The 21,669-nt window shown below is 42.2% G+C and overlaps 1 pseudogene; it reads right to left on the bottom strand.

Annotated features, from left to right (window-relative positions):
• Positions 1–501: 501 nt before the first annotated feature.
• Positions 502–2,386, bottom strand: LOC141987924 (E3 SUMO-protein ligase KIAA1586-like; annotated as a pseudogene).
• Between the last annotated feature and the right edge of the window lie 19,283 nt (positions 2,387–21,669).

The following is a 21,669-nucleotide window of genomic DNA, read 5'->3' as shown; positions in this document are numbered from 1 at the left end:
TTACTTCCATTGGGTTATTGGCAGCTCTTGACAATTAGACCTTAGTATCTTAACTCATCACATAACATGGTGGCTAAAACAATCGAACAACAAGACTTTCAGGTAAGGAGAAACAAAGCCACAGAAGATTGCTTGTAGCACTTTCTTCTTGTCATTCTCTATATAAGGGGTAAGGTCCAGTATACGTGTGGGCCAGTGTTCCCTCTAATTTCTTCAGTGCAAATTTTTGAAGCAGAGTTCAAATGTGTGCGCCATGAGGCGAATGCGCCCAAGTGAGTAAAATGCTTGTATATTTAAAGTTTTAATTTGCAATTTATGTCAATTTATATGGGTTTTCAGATAGAGACATAAGTAAAAAAAGAAAAACACAAGTTTGTGTTTTAAATTTAAAATTTTCCTAAAAAAATCAATAAATGATTATCATCCAAGAATCATATATGTTGTTATAAATGCATTTTAACTTCCTTATTGGTCGAAATGTCAAAGACAGCTAAACTAACCTTACTGTTTTTCCCTGTGATCTTTTTCATTTTTCCATTTAATATAAACTCTGTCCAGATCAATCAGTCTTCCATCCAGCTGGTAACTCTTAATACACATCAGCATGTCCAAATGATCTACTTGTAAATGATTGCGTAGTTTGTTTTTTAGAGTGCTCATTAAGCTAGAGCCACGCTCTCAGTCTGCACGTGATGCTAGGAATGTTCCTCCAATATCCATCAACTTTGCAAGATCCTGAAACTGTTCGTTCTGGTGAGCAAATGTCACCATATCTTGGAAACTTAAAACCAATTGGCTGTTGATTCTTTTGGCTACTGCAAACTTGAAGTCATTGTACTGACTGACTATAACAATCTCTTCAGCAAGAAAGTCTTTGTATTTTGAACACAGGGATTTGACCTGATGAATTCCAAAATTGAAGTCACACTTAACTATTGCTGCCCAATCAAAAGCGGACCACTCCTGGACTTCATCCTCTGGAAACCTGTCTGCCAAATGTGCACACAAGATGTTTATGAAAGTTATTATGGAACTGGTATCAATTTCATTATTTTCTTGAGAGCTCATATCTAAGAGAGCCTTAACTTTGTCACTCCATAAGACTGAATCTCCAAGGTATTGTCTTCTGATCTTGTTCAGTTTACCTCGGGCAAGGTGAAATGCTTCCAAGAGGTGTAAGGCCCTGTTTCTGGAGCAGCGTGGATAGTGAAGCCAGCTCCAACAAAACATCATTCAAAACATCTAATGTTATTCATTATTCCATGGTATTCCGCTTTTTTGTGGCAGTATTTAGAAACTGGATCAGTATCTTTGTCTTGCTCAAAATATTCCAGAAGAGGATGATAGTTGCGAATAATTGCTCGAAGTGCAAAGTGCCTAGATAACCAGCGCACTTCATTGAGTGGCCTGAAAGCCACTGACTCGCATTCAGAAGCATCCACTATTTCCTGAAATTTGCATTTTCTCCTGGATGACTGACAGAACACTGTGTAGACAGTTCTCATTAAGGTTTTGATGTCTCTTATCAGCTTGACCTCTTTCCATGCATCAGAAATCCCCAAGTCTTCCCAGTGTGCAATGCAGTGTTGCTGGACTAAGTGTGGAATATCATGTTTCAATTGAGCCGCCACGCCACTGAGTTTGCCCAACATCACGGAGGCACCATCAGATGTGAACATCAATATTTTCATTAGATCAAGTTGGTGTTTTTTATAAAACTCTTTGATTGCAGACACTATTGAAACAGCATCACATTCTTGCAATCGTAATAGTCCACCAAACAAAGTTTTATAGTCTGCAGAATTTATGGATCTATATTTAAAGTAGAGTATCCAGTATCTGTTAATGGATGTATCAGTGCTTTCATCAACAGCTAGAGTATGAAACATTGCCGATGCTATTTCATGCATGAGGTCATTTTGGACAATGCAGTTGATGATTTCAAGAAATTCAAATGCATAATTTTTACTTCTCCAGCTCACTGGTATGCGCATGTACTTTTCCATATGGTCATTAATATCCTGAACAGAAAGCACTGAGCTGTTCATTTTAATAGCCAACACACATTGTCAATAAGTACCTTGATTTCTTCTGGGTTTGAGCGCTTGCGTTAAAGATTAATTTGCCTCCACTGCTTTTCAGTTGGACTTTCAAGAATCATGCTAAGCAATCCGCTCCATAAGGAAGGGTTTTTGTTTCTAAGTCTTATTACACCATCTATATGAGACTTATTTGACAGATGACGCTTTAAGAAATCCAACTTCCACACATCGTTCCACATTCTTCCTGTTGAAGATTCTCCGGGAGCTCTGGCATCTCGACAATATACACAAATCACTCTGTTGTCCTCATCATATGTGAATATTTCACGAAGTTTAACAGGCATTACACTATGTGACTTTGGTGTAACCGTCTCTATAGTCTCATCCAGCCATCCAGGTTTAAATGAAGTCACTGTTCTTTTAAGCTTTAGACCTCCAGACAGTGACACTTTGGCATTGATTTTTTACCAGATTGGTTTATTTAAAATTAATACTTTTATTATATGGCTACTATTTCAATGCGCTTAACAGTGTGACTCGACAAAACGGCAAACGGGAGATCATTCAGATCAGGATACCGGAAGTTTGTGCATAGCTCCGATCACGTCCATATATCTGCAGCAAAAAAACCACGGGAAAATGGTAAAACATCACAAGTAAACGTATGAAGTCCAATGTCTTTGAAAGATTTCAGTCACGAAAACAACACTTACCTTTGTTCATTTCTGGGAAATCTTTTCAGTTCCTTAGCAACTACGGCCAGGCATTTTGACTTATTCGCACATACTCGAGTTTGTACACAGCCAAATGAACAGACTACAAGGAGATGTGTGGATCCCCCCCTCCTGACTGTAAATAGGGTGACCAGATCGCAAGAGTGAAATATCAGGACACATTGGGCAAGCGGGTGGGGGTGGGGGGAGGAGAAGGGGAGAAGAGAGCCACACAGCTCCCCTGGCCTGCACCCCCTGAACCCACTATGCCCAGAGCCCCCCCCACATTTGACACAAATGCACAGTGCTGTGCACACCACCACCCCTGCCCAGCACCCCCACAGCCCCACTGCAGCTTCCCAGCACTTCACACAAAACCCCCCACCTTGCTAGTTTCCCAATACACAGATTTCTCCCTCCCTCCCTCCCAGTGCCCTGACACACACAGATCTCCCCCACTGCCTAGCACCCCAAAACACACAAACCTCCCCCACTGCCCAGTGCCCTCCACACTCTCACAGCCCAGCACCCCCCCACACACACACACACACCTCCCAGACACTCACTCCACCACACTCTGCCCCCTTCCCTGGCTGCACTCACCAGCCCTGCTGGGAAGTCTCTGGCTCCTAGGGTCAGAGTGGTGGGGGGGGTGGTCTCCACTCTCCATGTGCTGTACCCACCACAAGCATGAGCTCTGTGGCTCCCATTGGCTGGGAAAAGCGCCAATGGGAGCTGCCGGAGCTGCTGAGTGGGGCTTGCAGGCGCCGGCAGCACGGAGAGACCCTAAGAGCCAGCAGGTCCCTCTGGCTCTTAGGGTCAGGTTGGGGGGGGGGCACTTGCAAGCCCCACCCCCGCAGGTCTGATTGGGCAGGAGGGAGCCGCCCGCACTGCAGGCTCCTGCAGGTGGGCGTGCCACCGGGAGCTGCCCCAGGAAGCATTGCCACACCAGCCCCGGGACTTTGGCGGTGATGGTGAGCGGGTGTCCCGACAAATGGGCGGGTGGTGTTTCCCTGTGTGCACGCGGTTGAGAATCTGTGTGTGCGTGCACAGCTTAGAGGGAACAGTGGTGTGGGCTACTTATGTACAGTCTATTTTCTTATGGATCAATCTTTTCTCTTTCTTACGTGTATCTGGGTTCCCTTCTGCTCCGCTTCCATCCTCAACATTTGCCATGACCCCACTGAGTGTTCGATACAAAGCCAAGTTACAGATCAATATATGAAAGTAGATATAAAATTTATGCACAATCCCTTGTAGTCATGATCCAGCTGTGAAGCAATATTGGATCGCAGAGGATTTCCCATTATGAGAAGGTGTGAAATTTAGCACAAATCCAAGGACACCATTTGTAACAATAGGCTCAAAAAGATGGTGAGAGACCGATTTGACCTAGTTTCAAATCCCACCTACAACTGTTAATTTATTTGGTTATCTATTAACAGTCTCTAGGCAGCTTACTTTTTATGTTTAAAATTAAGTGCTTGATTGATTATTTTCTAGAACAGTGATGGGATGTTGTTCTATACTTAAACCAATCCATTAGTGAGCTCTCATTACTGATCTCTTTTCTGTGTGTGTGTGTGTGCGTGCGTGCATGTGGGGAATGACATGGTTGGATGGGGGAAGGGAGGGAGAGTTCAAGAGGGTCTTGGTGGGCTGTTTCTCTAGCAGCTCTGTTTCAAGGGCATTTCCAAAGGGATTTTCCATCTTTAAAAGACACTGACTACTTCAATAAGTCTAAATAACATCCAGGGTTCTGAAGAATATTATGATTTTTAAAAATGGAAGCCCCATCGCTTGACACTTTTTAAAACTAGACTGAACAAGCGCTGGAGAACATAATGTAGGGAACAATCCTCCACCAGCAGTGGGATCGGTGAAATGGACCTTTCATGTCTTCAATTGCTGTGAGCATAATTCTGGACTCCCGTGGGATGCTTCGGTAATAGACTTTTCACAGGGAATCTCTGCATGGGGAGAGGGAACAGAATCCTCCCAGCTGTTTGCTATAAACCCTAATTCAACCAAGCACTTAAGCGTGTGCTTAATTTCAAGCACATGAGCAAACTACTCATGTGCATAAAGTTAAACACATGCTTAGGGGCTCTGCCAGACTGTGGTCCCTATCCCTTAGAATGGAGTGTTGATGGAGTAAGCACGGCAGGATTTGTATTTGTTGTTTGAAAAATAGATACAGTTGCATGAAGATACCTGTCATTACCAGAAGATTTATAGTTATCATAAAACTCATTTTTACTCGGGTGGTAAGAACCTCTTAGGAATCTGAAAATAGAATTTGTATCTCTATTTTTTCTCAAAGTAGAAAGGAAACATTTGAGTTATTTTCTCCATAAATTTGTCATGAAGCACAAGGTAACGTGTTTGTCTACTTTCTTGTTTTGACAGCCCATCCATGATACTGGCAGTACAGTTCTTGACATAGTTCCCTTGTTTTTATGCCTCAGCACAAGTGGGGTGATGGAGTTAAGCCAGTGGTTCTCAACCTTTCCAGACCACTGTACCCCTTTCAGGAGTCTGATTTGTCTTGGGTACTCCCAAGTTTCACCTCACTTAAAAACTACTTGCTTACAAAAGTATCACAGCACACTATTACTGGAAAATTGCTTATTTTCTCATTTTTACCATATAATTATAAAATAAATTATTTGGAATATAAATATTATACTTACATTGCAGTGTATAGTATATAGAGCAGTATAAACAAGTCATTGCATGAAATTGTGGTTTATACAGACTTTGCTAGGGCTTTTTATGTAACCTGTTGTAAAACTAGGCAAATATCTAGATGAGTTGATGTGCCCCCTGAAAGACCTCTGAGTACCCCCAGGGGTACGCGTACCCCTGGTTGGGAACCACTGCTTTAAGCTACTTTTATGCCTCCAGTAATCTGGGTCAGCCAGGTATTTACCTGGGTGCCAGTGTAAATTAGACCTCATCAGGCTGCTCTCTCTTACAGTATGCTTCCTGTGACACCACATGGGAGACAGAGAATAGCCAGAGGACAGATTGTTCGGGCCATGTTGATGCCCCGCCCTGCCCAAGCCCCATTGGCTGCAGGTTAGTAGATGGGGCCAGCACAGAGCCCTTACTTTGGCTCTGCACTGGTTGTGGAAGCTTCTTGTGCGGAAGGATTCTCTGGATGTTTTTTCTACCCCTAATATACCACTGGAGCAGCGCACAGGGGCAGACCACAAGAATTGGGCTTAGTGCTTCTTGGCTACATATTACCTCTTATTATAGAGCCAGCCAGAGGAGGTTGCCTCTGGAGCTTGCCATTGGCTTTTTAATTCCTCTGAGTGATGGCTTAAAATATGTATCTATGTGATTTAATTGGACACTGCCCAACATGTTACAACTTTAAGTTACACGAGCATCTTTAAAAATCTCTGATGTGACTTGTATTGCAAGGGCTAGGAGCCACGTGGTGCTTTTAAAGATGGTGACATCTCTGTTGGGTGAATCATAACTTTTGCAAGTTAACCTTATTATCGTGTGGGTGGGTGTGCCCAGATAGACAGGCACCATTGTCTGCATAAGCAGGAAGTAGGCCATGTTGAGAAGAAAATATACCACATGGGATGGCATCCCAGAAGTTCAATTTGCTCAATGGGGGAAAGTCAATGCTGGCAAGCAATGAGAAAGACAGACAGCTGGGTTGCAAGACTGCACTTTGGATCTGCAACTGCCTTGGTATCAGAGCCTTGTGCTGCAATGGGGAACAAAGAATGCAGTAACCTTTCCCTTCAATTTTCAAGAATGCCCCTGCTGACATCATACAGACTCTATAGCATTCCCCATCCCCAACAACTACCCATCTTCCAGAAAAATGCTCCTGCAAAGAGTCGGGGAGAAGACAGGTCCCTGGAACCTGCCCATTATCCTTTTGGTCTACCTATCATTATGCCAAACTTTTAAGATGATGCTATGAGTATTCATGATTTAGTCCTACCTTTGCTATCCTAACTGGCCCTTTGCTGTGTAGCATGTGTGCCATGCAATGAATGCTGTACCTAGAGGGAATCTTTTTCAGGACATCCCTTATTGTGTTTATGCCAATGTGGTGCCGTTAATGCTTATATTGTATAACACCTGTTAATACTTATCTACCATTGACACAGGGTTTGTAGGGAGTTCTAATGGCCAGAAAGGCAAGTGATACAGCAGCCAGCGGATTACAAACTACACTAAACCTTAAACAAACAAACAAAAGACTGATTTATAAATCCATCGGACAATGTGTAAGTGACTTATTTATAATTCATGACTTTAAAGCCCTTCCGTTACCACATTCACAAACCCTTCTCTCTCACTTTGAACACGTTGAGTTCTAAATTTGGAATGCATTTCAAATCTGTTTTTGTTTCCCCTCTGAATCTGGATTCAGCAGTAACTGCCAGGAAAATGTTATTTAATTTGCATCTACTGTCTGATCGAGTGGCATTCTTTATGTGACTGTACTGAGATGGATTGTCTCCTTGAGCTGCAGAGTCTTTTATCATTTGGAGTTCAGAGGTTACATCAAAAATTGCCTGCCTGCTGCCTCATGTGACATTTGAACTCCAAAGGGCAAGAGATCATGAGGCCATAAAGTAAGGCGAAAGCACTAAAGGTGTCATTCCTATTGTTCTCAAAGGACAAGAGTGTAAGACTAGATCACATGATTCATGGGGTAGGGAAGGGTGAGATAATGTAAGGGAAGATCAGGAAAAACAGTGAATACACGGTGTAATTAAGAACCAGTTGGTATCCAAACTGTATTACGGATTTGTTTTGTTTGTGGGATATTTTCTGATCATTACTGGTACACTGTTGACTTGATCTCTGTAGGAATAGTAATCTTCCTCTCTCTTTTTTGTGCATGCGTGTGGGTGGGTATTTGCGTGGCCCGCGTAATGAGTGAGAAAGCATATACCTCTGTGTGGAGGCACTGCATGATAACACTTTGTGTGCAAACGCTAAGTGTCAGCTGTCCAGAGTAGAACAAATCTGAAAACTCCTCTAGGATATATTTGATTGTCTCTCACAGTGGGGAGCAAAGGAAATAATATTACAGCTGGAGTACTGGGGTAAGTAGCTTTAAAAAGAAAAGTGCTATATTAGTGCTATTACTGTTTTTAAAATACAGAATCATTGGCAGTGATTCAAACCTCAGAACACTATGTCATTAGAAGGAGAAAGTCTATTTGGATTAAGGATAAAGCTATATTTGTGGCTAGTTAGCATTTCAGTAAAAAGCAAAATTAATATGAAAGCTAAGAGCTGCTGAGTTCAAAATAAATATAATGGACTTGATGCTTAATGGTGCTGACCACTGAACACTCCCATTAACTTTAATGACAGCTCTGGGTGCTCAGCACCTCTCAGGGATAAGACCCACTATGAAGGACTTAGAACTAAAAATCAAGGCTCTGCCTCATTATTTTGACATAAAAATACATTATCCACAATAATCTGAAAATCAAACCAACTTGTACTGATTTATAGAAAGGTTTCAAGGGTCTTTCAGAACTGCATGTGAAGACACATTTACACTCCCTAGTGGCAGGGAAAACCTTACACAGCAGCAGAAAGGAGAAATACTCTAGCAGAGCTGAAAGCATAACAGTTACAAACATGCTGCAGCATCTGAAAAGAGCCATTATAAATAGAAATCTCTCCCCAAACAATATTCCCAGACAGAGATGGCAGTGCACCTAATGCAGTTGCAGAAGACAGGCTTGAACAATATAAAACCACAGTGTAGGTGAATACAATTTAAAGTGGAAATTGAATTGTGGTGAGCTGAACAACAGGCAGGCTAAAGAAAGGATGATCTGGAGATTATTCTGAATTAGAAATCCCAGAGATTATTATTATGTTGGACGGAGATGTCAAAATACATAGAGATCATTTATTGTGGTGAAGATTAGGGGTGAAATCTTGGCCCCACTGGAGTCAATGACAAAATTCCCATTGTCAACCAGGAATTTTAGAACTTGCTATGTTACCCATCACATATAGTTTTCAATGGTAAAGTGTGAATATTATGTTCAAACCTGATATACTGACTCCTGTAATGCCTATCATTGTAGGAGACAGGCTCTTTAAAAATATTATGACGCTTGTCTAAAATGGTGGCATAAAAATTAGAATTACTACTCCTATAATCACAGCCAGTGAGGAACTAACTGGTAGGCAGGGCACATAGCAATCCAAATTGAAACTCAGAACATATGTATAGAAACAATATGGCAAAATGCTCATCTCGATTGAAGTCAAGAAATGCCTCAACAATGTTTTAAGTGGGTTCAGAATTTAGTTTTTACTACGAGTGAGAGAGAATCAAGTATTCAATAAATAATGCCCTGAGTTTCCCCACACATGTTTATCATAACTTCAACTCCCAGGAACTTAATTAGGAGGATTAAAAAAATCCAGTGCCCATTGACCCAATGGGAATATTTCTGTTGACACCAATGGGCTCTGATCAGATCCTACGTGATTAAGAACAAAATTAAAACAATAATCCAGGAGATAGATTTAAGTGAATTTTTTTCTATGATGCTTTTCAGGTTATGGTATAAAAGGGCTCGTGGAGACACAAGAGGGTGAACATTAAGCCACATGTTCAGGCTCATTAATTTGGGCTCTTCATTGATATATTTGGGAGGAAAAAATGGAAAGAACTTTTCTTCCTATTTTCCTGCAAACTTTTGGCCCTTCTAAGTAACTCCCTGATAACAGGCCTGCAGACGTCTGAGATCCCCATGCATATGCTCAAACCATGAAAAATACGTCCAAACGGTAATTTTAAACCTTTCTTAAGAATTATTAAACATACACTAAAATATTCGAGTGACATGTAAAACCATCCCCATGCACATGGATCAGTGCCCCAAATCAGGGGTAGAATCAATTCCATTTGGTATATCAGAAAGAGGGGAAATTCAGAATCCATCCTTACCTTACATCATTGTCCCTCTATATTCTACAGAGTAGGAGTCTCCCAGGATGATACCTCTGTATGCAACAATCTAGTACCAGATCCTCAGCTGGTGTAAATTGGCTAAATCGATTTATACCAGCTGAGAATCCTTGCACAATACCATTTTTCTCCATTCAATGTCATCATAAGTAGAGCTGATTGTTTTTTTTTTACACCTTTTTTATTAAAAATGGATTTTCAAAGGAAATGACATTTCAACAAAACTTCTCAAAACATTTTATTTCCTATTGAACTGAAAATTTTGTATTTTGGGGGGAGGTTCTCCTTCCCCTCCCCTCTTTTATCTCTGAGGGGAAAAGAGAGAGAAAAGAGGTCTGGGGAGGAGGGAACAAAACTAAAATGAACATTTTTTAAAATTTAATTTTTCCAAAAAAAAAAAAGAGATGTAATTTGTTTTGCAATAAAAGTTTTTAAAAAATCTTGAAAAACTTTGATCAAAGCAAAAATATTTAATTTTGTTTGAAGTGATTTGCAGAAAAATATTTTTTTGACCAGACTTAAATATAAGATTTTTTGATAATGCATCATCTCTGACTTGAACTAATATTTCTCATTTTATTGACACAAGGTAGGGTGTGTGTGGTGTGTGCACATTGTCTATGTACTGAAATGGCAACCATGTTATTTCCAAGTGCTTAACTAGGGCTTTGGCCAGTATTTATATGAATTCTTTAGAGTCAGAATATATTTTGATATCTCCACATTACCTTCTAAAGTAGGCAAGAAAAACCACTGGGTAAACACTCATTTGAAAGAGTAATAACAAAACTCAAAGGAGATTTAAACTACTCTCTGAAAACCAGAGGGAACCATTCCAGCCCCGCACTACTTTCTCTAGCAAAACTCTCGTTGACTTCTTCATGAGTTTTGTCAGGTCTTGTGTAAGAGACACCTTGTCGCACATGAAAATGCTTGAACCGTCAATGCATGGAACATGCATCTCACATGTAGTGTGTCCCCAAAAGAATGCATGTATTGTGCAAATGTTTTATTTTAGGTTAGGGTTTTTTTACAGTGCTCCCATTCGTGACGCACCCATATCTGGTAATTCATGGAAACTGATGAACTTGTCCAAGGTGCATTAGACTTGTCAATGAATTATGGAAAATTGAGGGAAATCTTGACTTAAGCACAATTAATGGCACCAAGATCTTTGGGGATGGATGGATTGAAGTGAATATTAATCTATTCCCATAAGTTCTAACAGAGTTGTGCATCACTAATACGAAGAAGCCAGCCATGTGACAAAACTGTAAAAATGGGGTTCACTCTTACTGAGGAGCAAGGTTACACAAATTTCAAACTCCAGAATGATCATTCTGTTTTAAAAGATTAATTTAAATACTTAATTCAGCTTCAGAATTAAAACAAGTCAGGGATAAAACCTTAATCATTCCAGTTCTTCAATGTTGCAAACAAAATACTGTGGAGGATGAGAAGGAAATCAGATCTTAGTCTCAGCAGTGGAGGAAAGACTACTGGTTTTGCAGTCAGATTAAATGTATCCCGTACAGCAACTTTGAGGAGTAATGTGTCAAATACTGTGCAATTAAATGGCATTAACAAACCATTGCAAACAATGCAACCTAACAGCGCAGCCAGGGGCGGCAGGTTTGTATAATTTTTGGTGGTGCCCAGAATGGGTCCAAGTCCCGCCCCCACACACACACACTTGCCTAAGGCTCTGGGAGGGAGTTTGGGTGCGGGAGGCGTGTGGGTTCTAGGAGGGAGTTTGGATGCTTGGTGTGGGCTCTGGGCTGGGGCAGGGGGATGGGGTTCAGAAGGGAGTGAGGGCTGTGGGCTCTGGGAGAGAGTTTGGGTGCAGGATGGGGTTTGGGATCTGGGAGGGAGTTTGGGTGCGAGAGAAGTGCAGACTCTGGGAGGGGGTTTCGGTACTTGCTGTGGGATGGGGTTCGGGAGGGAGTTTGGGTGCAGGAGGGGATTCAAACTCTGGGAGGGAGTTGGGCTCTGGGAGGGAGTTTGGGTGTGGGGTGCGAGCTCTGGGATGGGGCAGGGGGTTGGGGTGCGGGAGAGTGTGAGGGGTGCGGCACTTATCTCGGGTGGCTCCAGAAGGCGACCTGCATATTCCTCTGGCAGCAGCTGCTAGGCGGGTATCTCCGTGTGCCGCTGCCGGCAGGCATCACTCCCATTGGCCACGGTTCCCGGCCAATGGGAGCTGCGGAGTTGGCACTTGGGCCAGGGCCAGTGCATGGAGAACCCCCCCCCCCCCCAGGGGCCATAGGGCCATTCCGGCTGCTTCTGGGAGTGGCACAGAGCGAGGCCTAGCCATGTTGCACTGCTGGTGGTGGCCAGGGCCCCCTGGGGCCCTTTTAAATTGCCTGGGGGGGCAGCAGGCAGGGCCAGGAGACGCTCCGGGAAAGATGCGCGGGGTTGGCAGGTGGGGCATGGGGAAAGACCCGGTCCCGAGCATTGGTGGAGCCCGGGCCCTGAATATTCCTGGAGCATGGGCCCCACAGGCCCATATAACTTGCTGCCCCTGAACACAGCTAAATAATCAAAACAAAATGCTATACATGCAGTTCACAATTGGGTCTGAGAAAATTGCCTCTTGTACTGAATCCTTTCTCTTTCAGAGAGGGAGGCTCGGGGTGGGGACTGCTGAACCTACAACTAGTAGATCCAGTGATCCAAAATCAATTAAGGGGGTATTCTGATCTATAGGTTGGGGGAGAATCTGTAAAAGGGCTCTTATAAACAGCATCGTGCCTGAGATTTGGGTGAATTCCAACCCCTGTAGAGTTCCAAAGACACAGTCTCATTAATCAAATTCTGTGTCAGGAGGTACCTTGGAGAAATGTATTTTCCCTGGAATTCTACATTTAGAACATAACCGGCGGTGATGTGATAGTTTAAAAGGTCTGTCACCATTTCAGGGCTAAATTAATTTTGTGTTTGAGATGCTAGAAGGACATTGCAAACAAAGTTAAAAATATTTTAAAGGCAGTTGGCTTATTTTTAAATATTTATAGGTGTTTTTAAAAACTACTTAATATTCATCATATCCCAATCAGTTCTGGAAATACCTTGAATGATATATATATATATATATATATATATATATATATATATATATATATGATCATTTATGCAGGTCTATAGATGTGCACTGCTCTTTATAGGGGGGGAAATCCAAATCCAGCAAAATCCAATCCAGCAAAACTTTAGTCATTGGATTCAGAGTAGCAGCCGTGGTTAGTCTGTATTCGCAAAAAGAAAAGGAGTACTTGTGGCACCTTAGAGACTAACCAATTTATTTGAGCATAAGCTTTCGTGAGCTACAGCTCACTTCATTGGATGCATCTTAGTCTCTAAGGTGCCACAAGTACTCCTTTTCTTTTAGTCATTGGAGTAGTCTTTACTCATGCCAGTAAGAATCTGTGGAATCAGACACTTACTAGTCAAGTAGCAGCATGGTCTTCTAGTGAATAGAGCACTGGACTGGGCTTCACAAGCTGTGGCTTCTATTCCTGGCTCTGCCACTGACTTGCTGTGTGAGTTTGGGCATCTTACTTCTCTGTGATCCTGTTTTCCCTCTTGTCCATTGTCTGTCTTGCCTATTTAGAATGCAAGCTCTTTGGGCCAGGGATTGTCTCTTGTTATATATTCGTACGACATCTAGCACAATGAGGCCCCACTGCCTATTGAGGTCTATTCTAATATAGGTAATAACTTTTGCTGTTCATTTGCTGTTGTGTGTTAAATATGGAATGTTTAAAAATCTCAGCTCTCCCTCACTCCACTATTTTAATTTACTACAATTATTCATTTTCAGATTAGACTGAGATGCACCATCTTCTTACCTTCAGCCATTGCCACATGCTACAGCAACCCTGGAGTGATGCACTCAGGCAATGCATTATTAGTGGATTTTTTTCCATGTGGGATGATGGAGAGAGAGGCATAATGCACACTTCAGTGTGCTGGGACATTTCCCCCCTCCCCTGTCATTTTTAAGGATGATCCACAATGTGTGAACATCACCCACAAGTGAGGCCTAATTACGTTTCTCAAGTGAGCATGTTGCATTTTCGAGGAAGTCTTAAACGAGCACTTACGCTGTAATGCTCCTGAGCGCACCACTGTGGATTTTAAGAGTTGTTTTGTATCCTGAAGACTGTGCTGAGCTAGTAGCAGCCTAGTCCCACAAGTACTTTTATCAGAGAGTTATTAGACCATTATGGTCTACGATTGTCTTTTACTGCCTTTGATTTCTTCTGTTGTCAGACGTGAGGAAAGTGATGTGTAATCTGATCCAAAATGCTCTTGTTTGTTTTAATCTACTGTTTTAATATATTATGGCTTCCTGCCATTAAGCTTTTCTGAGATGGACCCTAGAGTCATTCGCCAAGGTTTTATATGTACAGAATCTGAAGGGCACTTTTCAGATGCGCCTGCCCTATAATAAGCAGCGCTAATCTTATTTTCCTCTGGCTTTTATGTATGGCAGGGTGTGTGGGTGTCTGCATGTGCCAGTGGATTGAAACAAAGCTACAACAATAGCCAGACGCTGCCATCTCTGGTGTCCTACCATCCTTTGCCATTAGCGCTGTTACCCATCCTTAGGCAATGAACCCAAGGACACATAAAGGCCAGATTTTCCAAGTTACAATACACAACTGGCACATTTATATATGCCCAATTTATAGGAACAAATACGTGGTGATTCACAAACGTACAATGGGGTATGTGTACCCACAGGTAGGCTGGGTGAGTGTCGTGTGTGCAAACTGCACGTGACTACCTCAAAATGTGATCCATGGGGTCTTCACATGTGAGGATGGGGGAATCAATATCAGTGCCCAATGAAATACATCCTGGAGGCTTTCGAAGTCTGCATTAGGCTGTTGAAAGGCGTTTCTACCAAGAAGACATAGGAGGGGCACATAATCCTGTTGAGTGTTCATATCCAGAGATAGTACGAGGTAAACAGACTGGGGCTCATACTCGGAGAGTGGCATGTTCCTCATCTCAGCCACTGTATTTCTTTGTTAAACAAATAGGTGAATTAAGGGAAGCAAGTTTGTGCATGAGATGGTAAACAGTTTGCCCTTCCTTATGTAAGCATTGTCCCTGTTGGCTATTATGTCGGAACATCTGCATGAGTCATCTGCAATGGAAGTGCCAGTGGTATCAGTGACAGGTTCTCACCCCAAGCCAAATCCTGGTTCCTGTGAAACTCCCTATAGGGACAAATCTCTCAGAAAGAGACTCAAGTCTGATGTTTAAGAATTTTCATTCTTTGTGTTTCTGCCTGAATCTGTTTATACATTCTTGATTCTCTTTTGTACATGTACATTTCACCTCATGTCCTGCTGACAGAAGGCAAAAGAGTATCCTGTTTTCAGGGTGAATATTGCATTTTTCCAATTTTCCTTCTCTTCCACTGATTTGGGCACAGTAAAAGTATTGAAGAAAGTCTGCCTATTGATATCATCTATGAGGTGATCCTTTCCAAATAATTTGATCTGCAACCAAAAATGATCCATGTCATAGTAATATTAGAGTATCTCCATGTCTTAAATTGCAATACAGTTTTATAAAGTCCCTCCTAATAGAATCACGGGGTACTGCACAGAGCTTCAGTGTTTAGGAACAGAGAGAAGCAGAAGTAAATAAGTATGTACTTAGGGGTTTATTTAATGTGACAGACTGAACATGTTAGTTTATTAAGTTCCATAGATTACACTGAGTGCAAACCAAATAGTCTGCTATTTCAGGCTTTGGTGAATGAGGAGGAGATTTTGACAACATATATCCCATCGAGTATGTTGGAACACAGTCACATGTTCAAAGGGTCTCATCTGGGTGAACCTGTTTTTGTGTGGCCAATTTCACATCCTCCAAAAGCAGGGGAATTTTCAAAGCTGTTCATGCATGTCTGATAATCAGGTCAGCTGTCTGGCTGCATAGGATATCTGGCATGCATGATAGCCCAGCCAAGGGATTTTCAAAAGCCCACTGTTCACAAGTATCCAGGTTTCCCCCTCTCTTTTGAAATGTCTTGAGTTCTCTCCAGCCCCATCCTATTGTTTGAGAACCTGTGCTAGAAGAGGATAATAATACAACCCCTATATATGCGTAAATTGGACCAAATTATGTTTAGATGAAATCAGGATAGTTTCTGCTAAACTAAGGAGATCTCTCCAGCCTGCTAAGGAGATCGCAGGTCACAAATCCTGTTCCCATGAAGATTTTTGCACAAACATCAGTTTTGCAACTAACTGAAAGAATAATGGCATGTGCTGTGCCCTACTAAGCATCTTATTTATGGTAGCAGTATCCTTAATAATTCACCAAGGGGCTTTAGGAGACACCAGAGAAATAGGAACTTAGCTCAGATCTAATAACATTTCTCACCAATAAATATCTATAAAACTGGCTTTGCCCAAGCTCAGATATTTCACTACATTGGAAAAAAAGCCCATTGGTATTTTTCTGAGTGGGAAAATCCCTAGCTGATTCACACAAGGAAACTACCTGGTCTTGGACTCCTAAGAAAAAACACTGGATGATTAAGTGGAAACACTGGGGTCAGATGTGAACTGTGCCATAAGGAAATAAGAAAAGATCAAAGAGAGACATTTTGAGAGGGTAATGATTCTGAAAACCTTAGGAATTATGCATGCCTATTCTATAAATCTAAGGTCCAAACCTGCCGCTCCCCAATATAGCCATTATCACTGGTGAACTGCCCAGCAAAAATCACCTCCTGAAATGCAGCACGGAAAATACAGCACCCATCCACGCACCCACCCAAGCAACCAACCATTCTACATGACAACAATAGGCAGCATTTCCAATCAAAGAGAACTGTGGTGAGTCTGATGCTTCAGATCTATTCTCTGCAGAGTCTAGAAAATATCAGAGTATCTAGGTGCTTGTTATATAGCAGGCAGCTGTCAGCTTGAGTAAACCAGCACTGACGTGTTAAACAAAACTAAGTCAGCTGGCTCTTATTTCTATTCTCTACCACACAATGAACTTCTGGAAGCAGGAAAAGTGGCACTTTACATGTAAAAAGAACTAAATAACTTGCAGCCCGTGTAACACACAGAAGAGCAAGCCTGATCTGAGGCCTGTCCAGAAAAGATACAGTCAAAGGCCAAAACTTTTAAAAGAACAACATTTCAAGGGAAATGCTCAAAAGCAATTGTGATGGCTAGCTCAGTGCGGAATCTACAAAACATATTTCAGGGGCTAAATTGAAGGCCTAGGGAATTAACTATTGTGATTTTTGCGGAATGTTGGTGTGTATTGTTCAGGCTTCCAAAGCAGAGGAAGTTGTTTTTGTTTTGTTTTAAATAAAAAAGTAAGTAGTACTGCTGATGGTCCATGAGACAGACTAGTTATCACGGATAGCGGCAAAATCCTCAAAATGTTGTCATCTGTGGGGTTGTGTCTTGAAATATGACATTGTCTAAGGCTATTTGCACAACTGGGCGTGAGTAGCAGCAAACCTAGAGCAGATCTTTCCACATCTAGACATTCAGGAAACAGTAGTTGTCTAGAGTGAGGGTCTGGAAGGAGGCTGTGTCTGCCACAAACTTGTTTTAGGCTGTGTGACTTTAGGCAAGTCATTTAGGCCTGGATCCCCAAAGGTATTTAGGCCTCTAGATCCCATTGAAATCAAATTGCAGAGCTTGCGACCTCCTTATGGTTCATTGAACATCAATCCTTAGCCAGTCTGTGCCTCAGTTTCCCCATGTGTAAATAGGGAAGAGACTACTTTACCCACTTTAAAATCCTTATGTGAAATGTGCTATGGAAATGCAAAGTATTGTCTGCTGTGCTATCCCTGTGAACACCAATGTGAAAGAGAGCCAAAAATGAGGCTAAAGAAAAGCACCAAGGACTTCTTCCCTCTTCCACTGTGTCATAAACATACAGCTAAGGGTATCATAAAATCCCTCCTTACCTGTAAAGGGTTAAGAAGCTCAGGTAAGTTGGTTGGCACCTGACCAAAAGGACCAATAAGGGGAAAAGATACTTTCAAATCTGTGGGGGAAGGTTTTTGCTTTGTTCTCTCTGTTGGTTCTCTTCGGGTCAGCGGGGAATCAGGACAGGAAAAATACATCTCCCAAAGCCCTACTTGAACTAAGCATCTAGATTACAAAAATTGTAAGTAAAGCAAGAAAATGAGTTAGTTTATCTTTTGTTTTAGCTTGTGAATTTTCCCTGTGCTAGAGGGAGGCTTATCCCTGGTTTTTTGGTAATTTTTAAGTTTTGCCTAGGGGGAAATTCTCTGTGTTTTGAATTTGATTGTCCTGTAAAATTACCTTCCATCCTGATTTTACAGAGGTGCTTCTTTACTTTTTTTCCCCTTTATAATAAAGTTCTGTTTTTTAAGAATCTGATTGGGTTTTTAGTGTCCTACAAACCCAAGGGTCTGGTTTGTGATCACCTTGTTTATTTTTCAAGCCTCCACAGGCTTGGGGGGATATTTTGTGGGAGTAGGAACTCCAAGTGGTCCTTTCCCTGATTCTTTGTCTAAATCACTTGGTGGTGGCAGCATACCTCAGTCCAAGGACAAATAGCGATTTGTGCCTTAGGGAAGTTTTTAACCTAAGCTGGGAAGAATAAGCTTAGGGGGTCTTTCATGCGGGCCCCCACATCTATACCCTAGAGTTCAGAGTGGGGAGGGAACCCTGACACACTGACTAAACAATTAAAGGCCCAAGGGTGAGATTCTGTAAATTATGATGAGCTGTCTCCCTAAATTACTCTGTGGACTTCCTAGCATCTCCTCAGTGCTACGTGCTTTGTCCCCACCCCAGGCATGTCCCCTAGGCCACAGCTTGTGAGGGGGTCCTTGGCAGGCAGCTTTATGTCTGCCTTCCCCACTGTCTGCCCCAAGGAATCCTTCCTTAGCTGGACATGGGACTTTCAGGGCCGCTTTATGCTGCTCTGGTTCTTTTACACAGTGTAAAGAGGCTGGAGCCGGGATGAGGCTCTCACACCATGTGCTTTTGTAGAGCCAATCAGAAGTAAGGCATGTGTAGCACAGTACTGCCAACTTCAAGCATTCATAAACCATGAGTCAGGCTTTCCCAGAGGATGAGATTTGCTTAAAAATCACGAGATTTCAAAACAAAACAAAAACCCAACATTTCCCCCCCACACACATTTTTTTTCTTTTAATTTATTTTCTGTTTTTTAAGCTTTAGGTACACTTGGGTCACATCTTCTCCACAACCATGGAGACGTACATGTTTTAAAAACAACTGCTGAGATTCTCATGTAACCCTGTGACTCCAGAAGCTAGTGATTTAAGGAAAACACCAAACAACTGAAGACTAACGGTAAAATCATGAGAGCTGGTAACAGTGGACTCCTATGGCACAACATTGACTCAACCCCTTCCAAGGGAAGCGAGCTCTGCTCTCCCCTTTTAAACCTTCAGTTCCATTACATAACTCACTGATGATGCCAAATTGGTGTGGAGTGGGATATGGTCGTTTCTGAGCTGAGGGCTGAGCTTGTCGGCAAAAAGCATTGTGTGTGCGTGCGTGTGTGTGTGTGCGCGTGCACATGTCTGTGTGATTCATAATTTTCCTAGAAATCCGACTGTTGCTGAATATCTGGTAAATATAAAACAAACCAAGCGTCTATACCAGCAGAACACAACAGCAGTTGCAGTTTAAAAATAATTTAAAATCTTTGGTATTTCTTCGTGGGTTTACTAAGAATCCTAGTAAGAACCCAACCCTAGGGCTGGAAGGGACCTCAAGAGGTCATTTGGTCTGTCCCCTTCCCACACTCAGGCAGGATTAAGTATATAAAGAAGATACGTGAATCAAGTTTTCTCTAACACACCACTTCAGATGTTACACTAATGTAAAATCGTGTCCCCTCCTATATTACCTATCCACGTGCATCTCAACATGACGGCCTTCTCTCCTACATCGGCCTTCTCTCCTACATCGGCCGTTTTATCTGTCCACCTTGTAATCCAGGGGAAAGATGCACGGAAGGTAATGCCAGTACTGGCCTGATTTTCAAAGGTGCTGAGCATTTGCAGTTCCCATTGACCTCAATGGAAGTTGTGGGTGCCCAGCACTTCTAGAAATCAGGCCATATAGGTGTCTGGTTTACCTGGAAGGCAGGTGTGTATAAACCCAAAGCAGAGAGGCAATAAAAGGAGAGTTAGTATCAGTCACAAAATTGTAGGTGTGCAGAGTTCTGTAACCTACATACAAAAATGGTGCTGCAGTTTGTATTATACACCACTCCAGCATTACCCACCCACCTGCATTATTTTACATTTCTTCCCATTGATTTAATTCCCTTCAAGATGAGTGCGACAGAAAATTGCAGACTTCCATAGTCTCAGCATGAAATTTTATGAATTTAGGAAGATAAGCTTTCAGGGCAGGGACTGTCTTTATGTGTATGCACAAGTACGTTGTAGCACAATGGGACTCTGAGCTTGGTTGGCGAGTCTGCCCTGCTGTAATATCAGATAATAATATGTTTTATCAGCTGTGAACATTTCACAAAGCAAGAGCTGCCGCTTTCCCTAGAGCTTCCGAATTGCAGCCAACCAAGAGATGCCAAATCGTTCTCTATGAGTATTTTTTTGGCTCCAGGGACAAAACTGGGATTTGTAACATGGTTTAACTTGGAATAATCATATGAGACCTAGTAGGGTCAAGAAGTAGAGAGATGAGGGCAAGGCTATAGGAATAAACCGTTGGCACATGGGGGAGGTTAATCCTGCTAGCACTGAATGCAAATTGAGTATAAATGGCATGACCTCAAACGGATAGAAAGAACAATGTGACAGAAAAGTGATTTTTGTTTTGTGAGTTTTTTATTAACATTTTCGAGTACAGAAGGGGAAGAAGAGGTATTTTCAGTGTCATGAGTAGGTGGATTTTCACCACGTGACTCCCAATGCCACTAATTAAAGTTGTACCTCTAAATCCCTCTGCTGACAATTTACACCTAGATTTTAAAGAAGATTTAGAGTTTGAAAGGTATGATAGCCAGTACAGGAGTTTAAATTGCTTTCCTGCTATCTGTGTGTGTGTGGGGGGGCGGCGGGGGGGGGAGATTGTCATAGGGCCAGGCGTATGTTGGTGTGACTGCACTGAAGACAATGGGATTACTCCAAGACTGAAAATCTTGTAATCGAATGTCTGTAGAAAGCAACATAGAGTAACATGAAATAATAATACTAAAGCTTAGCGCTTGTGTAGTGCCTTCGGGCAAAGGATCTCAAAGCAGTTCACACAACTCTTCCAGCACCTCTGTGAAGTAGCTATGGTGAGTATCATCTCATCTCCCTTCTTACATTTATAAGATGCTCTCACTGAAGTTGATGGCAAAAATCCCATTGTCTTCAGTTTTCAGAGTAACAGCCGTGTTAGTCTGTATTCGCAAAAAGAAAAGGAGGACTTGTGGCACCTTAGAGACTAACCAATTTATTTGAGCATGAGCTTTCGTGATGCATCCGATGAAGTGAGCTGTAGCTCATGAAAGCTCATGCTCAAATAAATTGGTTAGTCTCTAAGGTGCCACAAGTCCTCCTTTTCTTATTGTCTTCAGTGGGGCAGGACTGGCCTCATAACATGCAGTAAGAATACAATATGCATGTTAAACATTTTTAGGGCCAAATTCTGGTCCTTGCTCCAACCTCTCGGGGGGAACTCTGTGGCATGTGAGGTGTGTGTTTGGGTGGGTGGGTAAAGGGAAGGGCAGGAGAGGTTTGAGAGATCCTCCTCTGGGGTTTGTTTGTACTTTTACTTTTTCAGTTAACTTGAAGCAGACAAACCCATAATGCCAGGACACAGAGAACCCTCACTGCTCTGCCCTGCTGGCCTGAGGTGAGAGTTATAAGCATTGACGGGAGAGTAACTAGATCCCCAAATCTTTCCACTAAGTG

This window comes from Natator depressus, chromosome 5 (genome assembly GCF_965152275.1).
Source record: "Natator depressus isolate rNatDep1 chromosome 5, rNatDep2.hap1, whole genome shotgun sequence".
In the NCBI taxonomy this organism is placed as follows: Eukaryota; Metazoa; Chordata; order Testudines; family Cheloniidae; genus Natator; species Natator depressus.
Note: the sequence above shows the minus strand (reverse complement) of the source record. Positions and strands in the feature narration are given on the sequence as shown.